Source organism: Oncorhynchus kisutch, unplaced genomic scaffold (genome assembly GCF_002021735.2).
Source record: "Oncorhynchus kisutch isolate 150728-3 unplaced genomic scaffold, Okis_V2 scaffold4085, whole genome shotgun sequence".
Classification (NCBI taxonomy): Eukaryota; Metazoa; Chordata; class Actinopteri; order Salmoniformes; family Salmonidae; genus Oncorhynchus; species Oncorhynchus kisutch.
The window spans coordinates 153,500-170,532 of NW_022266030.1; positions in this window are offsets into that span (position 1 = coordinate 153,500).

The following is a 17,033-nucleotide window of genomic DNA, read 5'->3' on the forward strand; positions in this document are numbered from 1 at the left end:
AGTATTGTTCTGAGTGACCGTTCCCCGGTGTCATTATTCTATAGGGATACAAAACCGGTAAAAGGATCCTCCTAGATGGCGTTTGCATCCCAGATGGTTACAGGACCCAGACGTCTTACATTATGTTGGAGTGCATATAGATGTTTATTTTACATTGAACACTGACCAAACGTCATGGAGTACCAGATGAAAGGCTTTCAAAGCACATACTAGTATTATGGGCCAGTTATACATTTTATACCTTTGAATCTCCTGAGAACTAATCAGGTTTTCATTTTCCCTCTATGTCAGAAGACACTCAATTGGATCTGGAAAAGGAATTGGATGGTGTTGAAACATCTATTTTCAATATGAAGGGAGGTAAAGAGGCAGGTCCAGACGGGCTCCCAATAGATATTTAGAAGATAATTAAGGACCAACTTCTAGGTCCACTTCTGGATATGTACAGTGTATTGGGGTATGTTATGCTCAAGAGACACACCTACTCAGTCAAGGGTTTTTCTTTATTTTTTACTCATTTCTACCTGCCACCAGATCAATTAACTTCAATACAGTTATTCAAATACATTCATCATCAATGACTAAAATAATGAATCTACTATTAAAATACAGTTTAAGAAACACAAGTAGTCGATTCATAGCCTGTTTATCATTAAACAAAAGTTGTTTAGTAATATAAAACAATCCACTCAAATTAATGCTAAAAACTGATCATCACACCATCTTTTCTGACATACACTGAGTGTACAAAACATTAGAAACACCTTCATAATATTGAGTTGCAACCCCCTTTGTCCTCAGAACAGCCTCAATGCATCAGGACATAGACTCTACAAGGTGTTGAGAGTGTTCCACAGGGATGCTGGCCCATGTTGACTCCAATGCTTCCCACAATTGTGTCAAGTTGGCTGGGAAATGAAATCTACTCAGAATAGCTTGTTCCATCTCCTCCCACAGATGCACAATTGGATTGAGATCTGGTGACTCGTCAGGCCACTGCAGTAAACTGAATTCACTGTCATGTTCTTGGAACCATTCCTGGACAAGCCTTGTGGCATAATCCTGCTGAATAAATCTATTTGCAGATGGATAAACTGCTGCCATGAAGGGAGGCACCTGACTGGAAATGATGTTTAGATATCCTGTGGCATTCAAATGTTGTTCATCTTTTATCAAGGGGCCCAGTGTGTTTCCTGAAAACACACCCCAACCATCACACCACCAGCCTGTAATGCTGACACACGGCATGGATGCATGCAGTGGTGTAAAGTGGTGTAAAGTGGTGTACAGTGGTGTAAAGTGGTGTAAAGTGGTGTACAGTGGTGTACAGTGGTGTACAGTGGTGTAAAGTGGTGTACAGTGGTGTAAAGTGGTGTACAGTGGTGTACAGTGGTGTAAAGTGGTGTACAGTGGTGTAAAGTGGTGTACAGTGGTGTACAGTGGTGTAAAGTGGTGTACAGTGGTGTACAGTGGTGTAAAGTGGTGTACAGTGGTGTACAGTGGTGTAAAGTGGTGTAAAGTGGTGTAAAGTGGTGTACAGTGGTGTAAAGTGGTGTACAGTGGTGTAAAGTGGTGTAAAGTGGTGTACAGTGGTGTAAAGTGGTGTAAAGTGGTGTAAAGTGGTGTAAAGTGGTGTACAGTGGTGTAAAGTGGTGTAAAGTGGTGTACAGTGGTGTAAAGTGGTGTAAAGTGGTGTAAAGTGGTGTAAAGTGGTGTAAAGAACTAAAGCAAAAAAAGCTTTAAAGAACTACTTTAGTAGTTTTGGGGGGGTATCTGTACTTTACTATTTATATTTTTGACAATTACTTTTTATCTCACTACATTCCTAAAGAAAATAATGTGCCGTTTACTACATACATTTCCCCTGACAGGCAAAAGGATGTTTTTACGATTAGAACCGGAAATAAAATGGTCCAGTTCACAAACTAAACAGAGAACATCCCTGGTCCTCCCTACTGCCTCTGATCTGGTAGACTCTCTAAACAGAGAACATCCCTGGTCCTCCCTACTGCCTCTGATCTGGTGTACTCTCTAAACAGAGAACATCTCTGGTCCTCCCTACTGCCTCTGATCTGGTGTACTCTCTAAACAGAGAACATCCCTGGTCCTCCCTACTGCCTCTGATCTGGTGGACTCTCTAAACAGAGAACATCTCTGGTCCTCCCTACTGCCTCTGATCTGGTGGACTCTCTAAACAGAGAACATCCCTGGTCCTCCCTACTGCCTCTGATCTGGCGGACTCACTAAACAGATAACATCTCTGGTCCTCCCTAATGCCTCTGATCTGGCGGACTCACTAAACAGAGAACATCTCTGGTCATCCCTACTGCCTCTGATCTGGTGGACTCACTAAACAGAGAACATCTCTGGTCCTCCCTACTGCCTCTGATCTAGTGGACTCACTAAAACAGAGAACATCCCTGGTCATCCCTACTGCCTCTGATCTGGCAGACTCACTAAACAGAGAACATCCCTGGTCATCCCTACTGCCTCTGATCTGGTGGACTCACTAATCAAGATAACATCTCTGGTCCTCCCTACTGCCTCTGATCTGGCAGACTCACTAAACAGAGAACATCTCTGGTCCTCCCTACTGCCTCTGATCTGGCAGACTCACTAAACAGAGAACATCCCTGGTCATCCCTACTGCCTCTGATCTGGTGGACTCACTAATCAAGATAACATCTCTGGTCCTCCCTACTGCCTCTGATCTGGCAGACTCACTAAACAGAGAACATCTCTGGTCATCCCTACTGCCTCTGATCTGGCAGACTCACTAAACAGAGAACATCTCTGGTCATCCCTACTGCCTCTGATCTGACGGACTCACTAAACACAAATGCTTCATTTGTCAATTATGTCTGAGTGTTGGAGTGAGCCCATGGCTATCCGTAATATTAAAAACACAACACAGTTGTACAGTCTGGTTTGCTTAATTTAAGGAATTTGAAATGATTCACACTTTTACTTTTGATACTTAAGTATATTTACAACCAAATACTTTTAGACTTTTACTCAAGTAGTATTTTACTGAGTAACTCACTTTTAATTGAGTAATTTTCTATTAAGGTTTCATTACTTTCACTCAGTATGACAGTTAGGTACATTTTCCACCACTGGATCTATGTACTCGTGGTTTCCTCCATACCCCAGTCCTCCCATCAGCATGAAACAGCAGGAACAGGGATTCATCAGACCAGGCAGTATGTTTCCAACTTTCCAGTGTTTTCATTCCTTAGCCCACTGCAACGGCAGTTTCTTGTTTTTTTGCTGAAAGCTATTGAGGATCCATAATAAATACACAAAAACTACATCATTAAGGAACAGAGCTTTCACCTGGGTTCACCTGGTCAGTCTATGTCATGGAAAGAGCAGGTGTCCTTAATGTTTGGTACACTCAGTGTATGTTGTATCTACTAGCTCATTCCCACAGAAAACTGCAGAGTGAAGCAGTACCACACAGTCAACCATCAGAATCCATTGTGAGACGCCTCACAGAGGAGATTCAACCTTAAGGGCAAATCCAAGGTGAGCTCAATATCTTTACAGTACAAAACACACCAAAACTGACAAGGTGCATACCGATCAGTAAAATAAAGAGAGGCTAACATTCTATAAACAGACATAAGGCTTCTCTCCTGTGTGTGTGCTCTGATGAACTTTTAGCCCAGTTGATGTTGTGAAGCATTTAACAAAATCAGAGCAAGAGTCTGGCTTCTCTCCTGTGTGTTCTTTGATAAACGTTTAGCTCAGCTGTTGTTTTAAAACATTTTCTAATCAGATCAGTGGTAAGGCCTATTTCCTTTATGTTTACGTTGGTGTCTTCTTAACTGGCCCATTCGAGAGAGACCCTTTCCACAGTCAGAGCAGGAGTAAGGCTTCTCTCCTGTGTGTATTCTCTGATGAACTTTTAGCCCAGTTGATGTTGTGAAGAATTTTACACAATCAGAGCAGGAGTAAGGCTTCTCTCCTGTGTGTTTTCTCTGATGAACTTTTAGCCCAGTTGATGTTGTGAAGCATTTTTCACAATCAGAGCAAGAGTAAGGCTTCTCTCCTGTGTGTGTTCTCTGATGAACTTTTAGCTCAGTTGATGTTGTGAAGCATTTTACACAGTCAGAGCAGGAGTAAGGCTTCTCTCCCGTATGTACATGTCGGTGTCTTTTTAAGTGACCCAGTACAGAGAAACTCTTTCCACATTCAGAGCAGGAGTAAGGCTTCTCTCCTGTGTGTATATGTGTATGTCGTTTTAAGTGGCTCAGTAGAGAGAAACTCGTTCCACAGTCAGAGCAGGAGTAAGGCTTTTCTCCTGTGTGTATATGTGTATGTCGTTTTAAGTGGCTCAGTAGAGAGAAACTCACAGCACAGTCAGAGCAGAAGAAAGGCTTCTCTCCTGTATGGGTTCTCTGATGAACTTTTAGCCTAGATGATGTTGTGAAGCATTTTACACAATCAGAGCAGGAGTAAGGCTTCTCTCCTGTATGTGTTCTCTGATGAACTTTTAGCCCAGTTGATGTTGTGAAGCATTTAACACATTCAGAGCAGGAGTAAGGCTTCTCACCTGTATGTATACGTTCATGTGCTTTCAAGTGTTCCAGTACAGAGAAACTCTTTCCACAGTCAGAGCAGGAGTAAGGCTTCTCTCCCGTGTGTATACGTTCATGGTGTTTTAAGGTGCCTAGTTGAGAGAAACTCTTTCCACAATCAGAGCAGGAGTAAGGCTTCTCTCCTGTGTGTGTTCTCTGGTGAACTTTTAGCTCAGTTGATGTTGTGAAGCATTTTACACAGTCAGCGCAGGAATACGGCTTCTCTCCTGCATGCACTCTCTGATGAACTGTCAGAGCCTTTGATGTTGTGAAATTCTTCCTACTGTCAGTACAGGAATACCGATTCTCTATTGTGTGTATTTTTAGGTGCATTTTTAGCTTTGATAGAAATGGGAAAATCTCCTCACAATGTGGGCAGTGGTGAGACCTCTTAGCTCTGTGATCTTCCTGCTGTTGCTCTCTGGATGTAGAGAATGTCTCAACACGATCTCCTGTGTGAACAACATGAGAAGAACCAGTCAGTTGATGTGATATTCATGTCAATCACATGTATTTATGTAGCCCTTATTACATCAGAAGTTGTCACAAAGTGCTTTACAGTAACCCAGCCTCCATCCCCAAAGAGCAAGCAATGCAGATGTAGATGCAAAGTGGTCACACAAAAAACTCCCTAGCAAGCAGGAACCTAGGAAGAAACGTAGAGAGGAACCATGCTAAAAGAGGTGGCCAGTCCTCTTCTGCTGTACCAGGTGACATATTTATTCATATCAGTAGGCTGTACAAAACAAAAGAGAATAAAACCTTTCTTAAAGTCGTTAAAATTATGAGTCATATCATCTTCCACTCACTATCACAAGGGTTGGTAACAAGGCTGTGTCACATGATTGGAAGTCCCATAGGGCGGAGCACAATTGGCCCAGTGTCGTCCGGGTTTGGCAGGGTGTAGGATGCCAATGTAAATCATAAATAAAGGTACATTTAAAAAATGTAAATAAATTCAATCATAGAACTTTAAAAACACCAGCAGTTTGTCTCCGTCACTTCTTTAGTCTCCTCTCTGATCACTCCAGACAGCCCAGTGAATAAAACAAATGCTGGCAATACTGGTGTCAAACCATGCAAGTGTCAGTAGCATGAAATATAATCTACCTTCTCATTGAAACAGTTCATCATGAAACAGTTCTACTGCAACTTTTCATGCACAGTGGGAAGTTGGAATGAATAACAAACTTGGATAGATAGAACCTGTTCTTACCATGAGAAACAGATTTCCCAATCTTCTCCTCCTCTTCTTCATCTTTAATGTTGACATTCAGCGTTTGACTGCAGTCTTCCAACTTCACTGATGCCATCTCTGGATCCTGCAGTGCAATCTGGGCTCCACTGTCACAATCAAGACCCAGTGAATGTAGGTTTGGACATAGTGTGGAAGGAGAGGGGCAGGCTGGGTTTGTCCTCACAATTGATGTTACTGGCCTCAGACTTAATTCTAGTCGTCCTGTAGTAACAATGTGAAACAGACACAAGAAGTTAATTGTCTTGACAGTTCTGACACTTTCTTTATTCTCAATTAAAATATATTCTATTTCTTCTTGTTCAATTATCAAATTCAGTGCTTGACTTGGACTGAAATAGGTGTATGTACTCATTGTGGGTGCCAGTACTGTTATTATTTAGATACAGGAGCTCCACAATACTGTTGAGCTATTTTTCTAGAAGAGGAACATGAGCTCAAGCAGTAGAACATTGAGGTGCTGGTCCTCAGCTCCGGTGAGCTCCTGTCCATCTCATTTCAATAGATGAGGTAGGTAAGCATTGACAACAAAACATGAATTAATTAAAATTAGACAAAAGTACACACTACACAACGTAACTAAACTTAACTTATAGTAGATTTCTTGAATTTACATAAATTAATAAATGACTCAAAACATTTTTCTGTTCCCAAAACTAAAATCTGTTATGAACAGAGTGGACTAATATTTGTAGACATTACCCTTTGCAGAAGTTTTTTAATTTTTTAATTGCATTGTTTAGAAGGAATGCAAAGGTGAATTGAGTTATTGCACACGAGCACTTCAGAGCTCGAGAAATATGCAGATGTGTCCTAGAGATCAGGTGCAGTCCATGAGGAGGAGATACACTGCAGCACTTAATGCAGCTGGTAGCCACTTTTGATTTTGACCCCCCCCCCCCCTTGTTCAGGGACACATTATTCCATCTCTGTTAATCACGTCTGTGGAGCTTGTTCAGTTTATGTCTCAGTTGTTGAATCTTATGTTCATACAAAAATGTACACATGTTAAGTTTGCTGAAAATAAATGCAGTTGACAGTGGGAGGAAGTAAAACATTTTGCTGAGTTTAGATGAGTTGACAACTCTCATCTCTCCAGCATTGCATTTCATTTATTTCCTAATAGAATAATAGCTGTGCGAACTCTGCAGTCTGTTCAGAAAGAAATGAAATAATTCCCAATACTAAACCAGGAGTAAGACTATAATTTATCCACAGAGGATCAATAGCTTTTTTTTGTTTAAATAGCCTAGTTGTGGATTGTGTGTAGCCAAATCACAAGGCATTTCTACAGTCAGGAACATGTGGCAAATCTGTCAGTGAACAGCAAGCAGCCAAAACAGGCCTTTAGCAATATTTCTAATACAATCACTGGAAAACACAGGTTGTAAAGCAAATGGATCCTGCTGAAAAGAAAATACAGGTGAGTAAGCTGCACATCATTGGGTGAGTGATGGAAAGCTTGTTTAGGACTATAACTTCCTCCTCATATTGTACAATGTGTTTCTCCTCACACATGGCCTAGGCTATTGATAGATTGAAGACAATGTCTTTCTATTGATCTCAGATTCTCAGTTTATCCGTGTCAAAGTAGTCTGTCATTTTGGTCATTTGTGAGGTATTAAAAATGATTCTTCAAAAGTCTCCAGTCATCTAAAATGATGTAGAACTGCATGAAATCGGTTTATAAAAGGCTACAATAAATGTACTCCATGTGTGTAACTTCTGTAAGCGGCTCAACACCACTGCTCCCGAGTGGCGCAGCGGTCTAAGGCAATGCATCTCAGTGCAAGAGGCATCACGACAGTCCCTGGTTCAAATCCAGTCTCTATCACATTCTGACGTGGGAGGGAGTCCCATAGGGCAGTGCACAATTAGCCCAGCATCGTCCCGGTTTTGCCGGGGTAGGCCGTAACTGTAAATAAGAATTTGCTCTTATTTGACTTGCCTAGTTAAATAAAGATTAAATAAATCATATTAAAAAAGAATAATATCGTTATGCGTTCTGATACATCAGAGACCCCCAGGTTACCCCTTCTCGCGCTCCCTTTTTGTACCGGCACCGCCCAATTTACAAATGAAGCACCGGAGAAGTGGATAGCTGCTGCTCCCTCCTCCGGGACACGTCTCCTTTGCATAGAGTTCATCGGGCTGTTGATTGTGGCATCTGGAATGGTATCCCACTCTTCAAAGGCTTCCTGGATATAGGAGGGAACTGGAATAAGCTGTTGTACACTTCGATCCGGACCATCCCGAACATGCTCAAAGGGTGACATGTCTGAGTATGCAGGCCATGGAAGAACTGGGACTAAAAAAATCAATTGTATTTCTGTAATTGTTGATTGTCCTACTAGGAACAAATAAAATACAAATTTAAAGAATGAATGATGGAGGCCACTGTGTTCTTGGGGACCTTCAACACTTCAAGGGGCTCCCGAGTGACGCAGCGGTCTAAGGCACTGCATCTCAGTGCTAGAGGCTTCACTACAGACCCTGGTTTGATTCTCGGCTGTATCACAACCGGCCGTGATTGGGAGTCCCATAGGGCGGCGCACAATTTGCCCAGCGTAGTCCGGGCCGTTATTGTAAAAAATAATTTGTTCTTAATTAACCGACTTGCGTAGTTAAATAAAGGTTACGGACACACACACACCAAAAAGTTATTTTGTTGACATTTACATATGTCCCCATTACAAGTACAACATAATAAAAACCTAGTTATTTCACTTTCTTGTTGTGCTGTTTCGTTTATTTGTTCAGTCGTTTCTTTCTCAACCAGGATTTCTATGGAACGCCGTTTGGGTCTTTGAGTGTCGAAAAAGATACATGTCAAATACGTGTCAAATAAGCTTGTTGACGAATCAGGACCTGAATATGACTTCCCGTCACATATTAATTGTACAGGTTTACGTAGTTATTACACATTGATTACACTCTCAGTTGTATTTCATATGTCAACGATTAATCACTACATATGCTATTTGTCTCGTACACCTACAGTGCTGGTCATTTAAAAAAAGCTAATGGATGCAAACAATGTTCTTCGCCAAAAACATAGCAAACCGACATACACTGTTTCAGTTGCTAGCCACAATAGTATGGCATAATTCTACTATTTGTATTCATTGGCATCACTGTCAATGACATACTTTTATTTTGAAGACCAACGGCAAATTCCACTTTTGTGCCTAATCCTTATTGTGGCTAGCATCACAACACATAACCCGGTCCAGTCGAGCCTCACTAGCCAGATGAAGCAAGCTTGCTGCTTATAACGGAAACATTCGGCAAAAGGGCTAAGTAGCTGGCTAGCTATTTATTTTCATGAACTGAAGTAAATTTTCAATAGGCAAACATCAAGTGGCAACCTAGCTAATACTTACTCACAAGGATTCCTAAATCATTGCTAAGAATAATGAAAATGACTGCAGTTTCTACTGGTCATTGGCTGGTTGTATTGTTGCTAGCTAAGGTACCAGGCTAAAGCTAGCTACCCCAAAAGTTGCGTTCGAACAAATGATGCCTTATTACCAACGTGGTATTGTAAACACATAGTTCGTGGCCGGTGTTTGCTTGTTTGCAGACCTTTGTTGTACAGCTTTGACAGTGCAACTGTGTCTTTTTTGACACGCAAAGACCCAAACGGCGTTCCATAGTATGTATGTCGTGAAGCTAATAGCAGTGACAATATTACTGTGTAACTCCGGTAGGGCAACATCGGAAAATTAGCGCACTTGGTTGTGTTAACCGGTGCTTGACCAGTCGGCGAAAGCCAACATCACCCACCGCAGATAACGGTTGATTGTCAAGGGCAATGAATTCCATTATCTTGGCTTTAATGGATTTTGCCTTTGTTTCACTGAAATGTCCTTACTCTTTCAAATGACTGCTCGATCCACACAGCAGACATGGTGGGCTAGGTTAGGAATGCTGTGTTGCACGTGTAGCGCAAAATTTCACGTGAGTTCATTACGTCCTGTACCTACGTTATATAGGTTGGAGGCTGGGCTTTCTCCTATAGATCTCTATTTTTATGGAATGGTCTGCCTACCAATGTGAGAGACTTGCAAACTCGGTCTCAACCTTTAAGTCTTTACTGAAGACTCATCTCTTCAGTAGGTCATATGATTGAGTGTAGTCTGGCCCAGGAGTGTGAAGGTGAACAGAATGGCTCTGGAGCAACGAACCGCCCTTGCTGTCTCTGCCTGGCCGGTTCCCCTCTCTCCACTGGGATTCTCTGCCTCTAACCTCTAACTCTAATTACAGGGGCTGAGTCACTGGCTTACTGGTGCTCTTCCATGCCATCCTTAGGAGGGGTGCATCACTTGAGTGTGTTGAGTCGCTGATGTGGTCTTCCTGTCTGGGTTGGCGTCCCCCCTTGGGTTGTGCCGTGGCGGAGATCTTTGTGCGCTATACTCAGCCTTGTCTCAGGATGGTAAGTTAGTGGTTGATATCCCTCTAGGGGTGTGGGGGCTGTGCTTTCGGCAATGTGGGTGGTTATATCCTGCCTGTTTGGCCCTGTCCGGGGTTATCATCAGGTGGGGCCACAGTGTCTCCTGACCCCTCCTGTCTCAGCCTCCAGTATTTATGCTGCAGTAGTTTATGTGTCGGGGGGCTAGGGTCAGTCTGTTATATCTAGAGTGTTTCTCCTGTCTTATCTGGTGTCCTGTGTGAACTTAAGTATGCTCTCTCTAATTCCCTCTTTCTTTCTCTCTCTCGGAGGACCTGAGCCCTAGGACCATGCCTCGGGACTACCTGGCATGATGACTTCTTGCTGTCCCCAGTCCACCTGGCCGTGCTGCTGCTCCAGTTTAGTTTCAACTGTTCAACTGCCTGCGGCTATGGAACCCTGACCTGTTCACCGGACATGCTACCTTCCCAGACCTGCTGTTTTCAACTCTCTAGAGACAACAGGAGCAGTAGAGATACTTTCAATTATCGGCTATGAAAAGCCAAATGACATTTAGTCCTGAAGTGCTGACTTGTTGCACCCTCGACAACTACTGTGATTATTATTATTTGACCATGCTGGTCATTTATGAACATTTGAACATCTTGGCCATGTTCTGTTATAATCTCCACCCGGGCACAGCCAGAAGAGGAATGGCCACCCCTCATAGCCTGGTTCCTCTCTAGGTATCTTCCTTGGTAATAGCCTTTCTAGGGAGTTTTTCCTAGACACCGTGCTTCTACACCTGCATTGCTTGCTGTTTGGAGTTTTAGGCTGAGTTTCTGTACAGTACTTTGATATATTAGCTGATGTAAGGAGGGCTATATAAAGAAATGCACGTCAGCTTTGACATCAGTTTTGCACATCGGCGTCAAACTACACATCCGATATGTTCACCGATATATCATGCATCCCTAGGCAGTAGCATGAAACAACATCTACCTTCTCAGAGAAACAGTTCATCATGAAACAGTTCTACAGCAACGTTTCATGCACAGTGGGAAGTTGGAATGAAAAACACAAACTTAGAACCTGCTCTTACCATGAGAAACAGATTTCCCAATCTTCTCCTCCTCTTCTTCATCTTTAATGTTGGCATTCAATTCCAGTGTTTGACTGCAGTCTTCCAGCTTCACTGATGCCATCTCTCTGGATCCTGCAGTGCAAAATGGGCTCCACTGTCACAATCAGGACCCAGTGACTGTAGGTTTGGACTCAGTGTGGAAGGAGAGAGTGTAATGGAAATATTCAGTCAATGTCTTTCCAGCCTTGGCACAAACTTTTTATACAGTTTTCCTCCTTACCTCACACACATAGTAACTCCTCTTTATGTTAATGTTTCATCCCCGCTGGCATTTACCCACCCTTATCTTATTGCCTTGCACCAATTTTAGCTTGGTTTCACATTAGGGCATAGATTCCATTTGTGGTGTAACCATAGCAACAGTAAATATTAGGCCATAGCATTGGTACAAAAATAAACAGACACGCCCACTCCCAAGACAGGTGCATGTAGGGCATTTGTGGTGTAACCATAGCAACAGTAAATATTAGGCCATAGCAATGGTACAAAAATAAACAGACATGCCCACTCCCAAGACAGATGCATGTTTAATGGTGCCTAATGACCTAGACACCTATAGAGTGCACTTATTCTGCTGACTACTCTAAGATGTATAATGTGCGCTCACATTTACTGGAAAATTCCCAATAAGAGGCAGGCTGGGGTCTGTCCTCACTGTTGATGTTACCAGCCTCAGGCTTAATCTGAGTCGGCCAGTAGTAATAAAGAGAAACGGACACAAAAGTTACTCTTGACAGTTCTGGCACTTTCTTTATTAATAGTGTTTATATTTAGGTGCAGCAGCTCCACAACACCGTTGAGCTAATATTCTATAAGAGGAACATGAGCTCAAACAGTAGAAATTAGAGGTGCTGGTACTCAGCCCCGGTGAGTTCCTGTCCAAGTCAAGCACTGATCTCATTTCAATAGATCTGGTAACTAAGCATTGACAAAACATTAGTTAATTCACACAAGACAAAGTATACACTATAAATTAGGCTATAGAACTTAAATGCACTTAATCTATAGTAGATTTCTGAATTCACATAAATGCATAAATTACAACAACAACAACAAAAAACATTTAGTACAAGGTTACAGTATGTTTTAGGCAGCACTATGTACTATTTTCCTGAATAAACTTGTCTTCACTGTATTATTCCAATCAAAAACCAATAGTATTTCCATTCACACCATAGTAACATTTACAGATAGACAGAAACAACTGAATGTCTCTGAATATTAGTACACATGTAGAAAACTGATAATCATTACATTTAGCTTCAAAACAGTAGTGCAACCGTGAAATTGTCTCTCAGCTCCACCCTCAGTGCCGACACTGAAGTGTGTTGACGCAGACCTGATAGGAGCCGCCATTTTACACAAAACCAAAAACGACATGTAAAACGAACCCAGAAATCTCAAATAAATGTATCCTTTATGAAATTACCTTGACGAAATGATATACATCCACTCAGACTAACACAAAGTATCTCACTATGTGACTTGTAAAAAAGTGATCAAGTTCACTCACGCGGTTTGACCCAAAAATAGCACAAAAAAACCTTTGACAAACGTGATAATAAGTTGACATATTTGTTACATGTTCTTTCGATCTTAAAACGTGCTATTACATACCAGTAGTAATATATTTGAAACGGATACAGAAGTTTCGTCTCGACTGCACAATTCTGGCGTATCCTTTATCCTGAAGAATGATGATCGCATGCGCGGAGCTTCCTGAAAAAAAGCCAACAACTACAGGTTAAAGGGGAATTTCACCCTGCCATGTCTTGTAGAGTATTCTTAAAATATTCAGACCCCTTGACTTTTTTTTACACATTTTGTTACTTTACAGCCTTATTCTAAAATTGATAAAATATGCAGACAATACCCTATAATGACAAAGTGAAAACAGGTTTTTAGACCTTTTTCCAAATGTATAAAAAATATAAAACAGAAATACCTTATGTACATAATTATTCAGACCCTTTGCTATGAGACTCGAAATTGAGCTCAGGTGCATCCTGTTCCATTGATCATCCTTGAGATCATTCTACAACTTGATTGGAGTCCACCTGTGGACTCCCGAGACAGGATTGTGTCAGCACAGATCTGGGGAAGTGTGCCAAAACATTTCTGCAGCATTGAAGGCCCCCAGTAACACAGTGGCTTCCATCATTCTTAAATGGAAGAAGTTTAGAACCACCAAGATTCTTCCTAGAGCTGGCCACCCGGGCCAAACTGAGCATTCGGGGAGAAGGGCCTTGGTCATGGAGGTGACTAAGAACCCGATTGTCAGTCTGACAGAGCTCCAGAGTTCCTCTTGAGATGGGAGACCCTTCCAGAAGGACAACCATCTCTGCAGCACTCCACCATTCAGGCCTTTATGGTAGAGTGGCCAGACGGAAGCCACTCCACAGTAAATGGTTACATCACAGTACGCTTGGAGTTTGCCAAAAGGCACCTAAAGGACTCTGACCATGAGAAACAAGATTCTCTGATCTGATGAAACCAAGATTAAACTCTATGGCCTGAATGCCAAGCGTCACATCTGGAGGAAACCTGGCACCATCCCTACGGTAAAGCATGGTGGTGACAGCATCATGCTGTGGGGATGTTTTTCAGTGGCAGCGACTGGGAGACTGGTCGGGATTGAGGGAAACATCCTCTCAAGCTCTGTTAGGTTAGATGGGGAGTGTCGCTGCACAGTTATTTTCAGGTCTCTCCAGAGTTGTTCAACCCCCCTGTAATTCACATTAGGACCACAACAAATTATTTTCCCAATTTCCTTTGTGTCATCACAACTTTTAGAGATATTTAAACAAAATTATTTTGTGGTAAATGGATTTTTTTTTTATGTGGAAAAAAAGCAGTAAATGCTAGCTCGTCAGCATAAGCTGCTAGGAGTGCTAGCTCGTTAGCATAAGCTGCTAGGAGTGCTAGCTCGTCAGCATAAGCTGCTAGGAGTGCTAGCTCGTCAGCAAAAGCTGCTAGGAGTGCTAGCTCGTTAGCATAAGCTGCTAGGAGTGCTAGCTCGTCAGCATAAACTGCTAGGAGTGCTAGCTAGCAACCTTCCTACCAGATCGTCTGAGGTAAAATACATTAAAAAGATACCGTAGCTTAATTACAGTTGTAAATGTTTGCACTAGTGACTGACAGCTTTAGAGTTAATGTTACTTCATAGCCTTTTAGATATTTTTACACAGCATTTTATGTCATGTAGCTAGATAGCTAGCTAAGCGTTTGAGAGAGCTTTTAAATGGGCATCTCTCCCCCTATTTCAGTGGGGACTAGATTAGGTCTGAGCAGTGCAGGAGGTGGAACTCATGAGTTGTGCTCCAATTTGACTGGGGATAGCTTTATTTTCGACTTATATACAAATTAGAATTGTGCAAAAGCAGAGCATAAGAGAGTTGCCACATCAATGTTACACTGAATTAATTAGTTAAATTATTGTTGTAAAATGTTATATTCCAGTGTTCTTTAATGTTCTTTTACATTCCAATTTGTTTCATGAATTTAAAACAACTATTGAAAACCTTTTGCTCCTGAATGTCATTTTAAAGACTGCTGGGATTTAAAATCTTAAAATAATATTTAGTGCAATTGTACATAATGGATTGTATGGAAAAGGATCCAGAAATAAAGTACCATGAAAATGAAAGTGCAGGTAGTGCTGATATTAACGGTGACATGTGCAACACCATTTCCACCCCCCACATATTTTATTAAAATAATTCAAATAAGACAACTAGACTTGGCTTTGAAGTATTACTTACCAAATAATTTCTAAATAAAACTGATCAAATAGATTAACACACCTGTGTGAAACCCTATGCCATAATCTTCTACCAGGGTAACTATAGCCTTTCATTTCCCTTTACAGTTTACTCACCTAAGCGTGACCTTAATCTACATACCATTTTTTCCCCCAAACGTTGCTTTTTTTGTGTCAGCAATTCCCCCATTGTACCCTAACTTCTGACAATGTAGGACTACTGAAATCATTTGTAACACATCATTTTTTCACATCAGTTTGTCTAAGTTGCAAGCATGCTTCCCATTCGAAAGAGTTTGGAAGAATTATGTGCATATATTAAGATGACATTTTGTGACCTGTTTGTAAACACAGAAAGGGGTCTATGGCGTCTCAAAGTGGACATACAGCAGCCGCTTCTTTCTCTTTTTTTAAGCAAAGGTCTTTAAGGGAGTATGAGAGCACACTCGCTAGGTTCGCCTAGCCTCCTTAAGAGATGACAAAAGCAGTTCTCTTTATAAAATAAATGAATGTTTATTTATAGCACATGCTTAGAGCAAATGCACCTCTAACTAAATGAAACTCCAATGGAACTCCAATTAAAGGGATAGTTCATTCAAATTACAAATGTACAGATTGTTTTCATCACCCTGTATGCAATCCAAAATAATGTGTACGTCAACAGTGAAGTTCTGAAGATGGAGGACTTTCAGTTCAGCCGTGTTCCCCAATCCTGGTCCCAAAGGGGTGTACATGTGTGTTTTTGCCCTCGCACTCACATACCTTATTCAATTCAAAGGCTTGAGTTGCTTAGTTGAATCCAGTGTATGAGTGTTAGGGCAAAATTAAGAAACACTGCAGTACAGAGCAAAACGTGTGATGATGCAATTATCATTTTGCTCATTTGCGTATAATTTGCATCATCACACTTTTTCCTCAGTACTGAATGTGCTCTATCTTAACTTGATTGCTAACAGGAAACATGCAACATTTTTGGCATTGTATTAACAGTGGACTAATGAAGGAAATACAAAGATTTCATTTTTTTAAACATCCCTTTCATAGCACCTACCAGTCCATTAAAAGAGTAGTTCACTATTTGAAGGCCTGTATGTAAGATTACTAGGTTTGTATTCAGGGGACTAGGTATGTACTCAAGATTCGATGGTTTGTACTCAGGAGATTAATGTTTGATCTTAGCAGCGCCATTCTTCCACCTTCACGTCATTGTGCTGTGGTTCTTCAATGTTTTCCTGATTTTTTGGGGGGGGCCCCCCTTGTTGATTTTTTTGTTTAATTAACCTGGGTTAATGGAAACCTGTCTGCTGATGCCAAGACCCAGTGACTGTGGGTTCAGAGTGTGGAAGGAGAGACAGGCCAGGTTTGTCCACACTGTTAATCTGTCAACTCTGGATAGGATCCCAGTTCTAAATAGAAGTCTGAGATCAACTTCCTGGTTCTCCTCTGTGCAGGCCACACCCCCTCTCATTGTGTTACACTGGCTGCCTAAAATGCGGTGGCGCTTACTAACACAATAGGAAAGGTTCTGGTAGAAGTGGGCCATCACAGGAGAGTTCACAGCTGTTTCACTCTGAACATTCATATCAATGACTCACCCTCAAATAGACCATCAATACCAGAGTTCTACAAGACTATTTACATAATCAACTGCTTTTCAACAGCCTGATGCTCAATATAGTACTGGGGATACAGTATATTAAACTCTAACAATGGGGTTTATGAAAGGGTTTGCAAGATGGAAGACCACCTCAGTTCAATAATTAATGTTCCATGTAGTGTCACTATTGTTTGGTCACCTCACCAGACCTCCATTCTGGTTGCTCCCTGTTTCACTAATCTATCCTCTATCCTTATTGAACCATATTGAAATAACATTGTGCAGTCAAACCAAGCGTATTCAT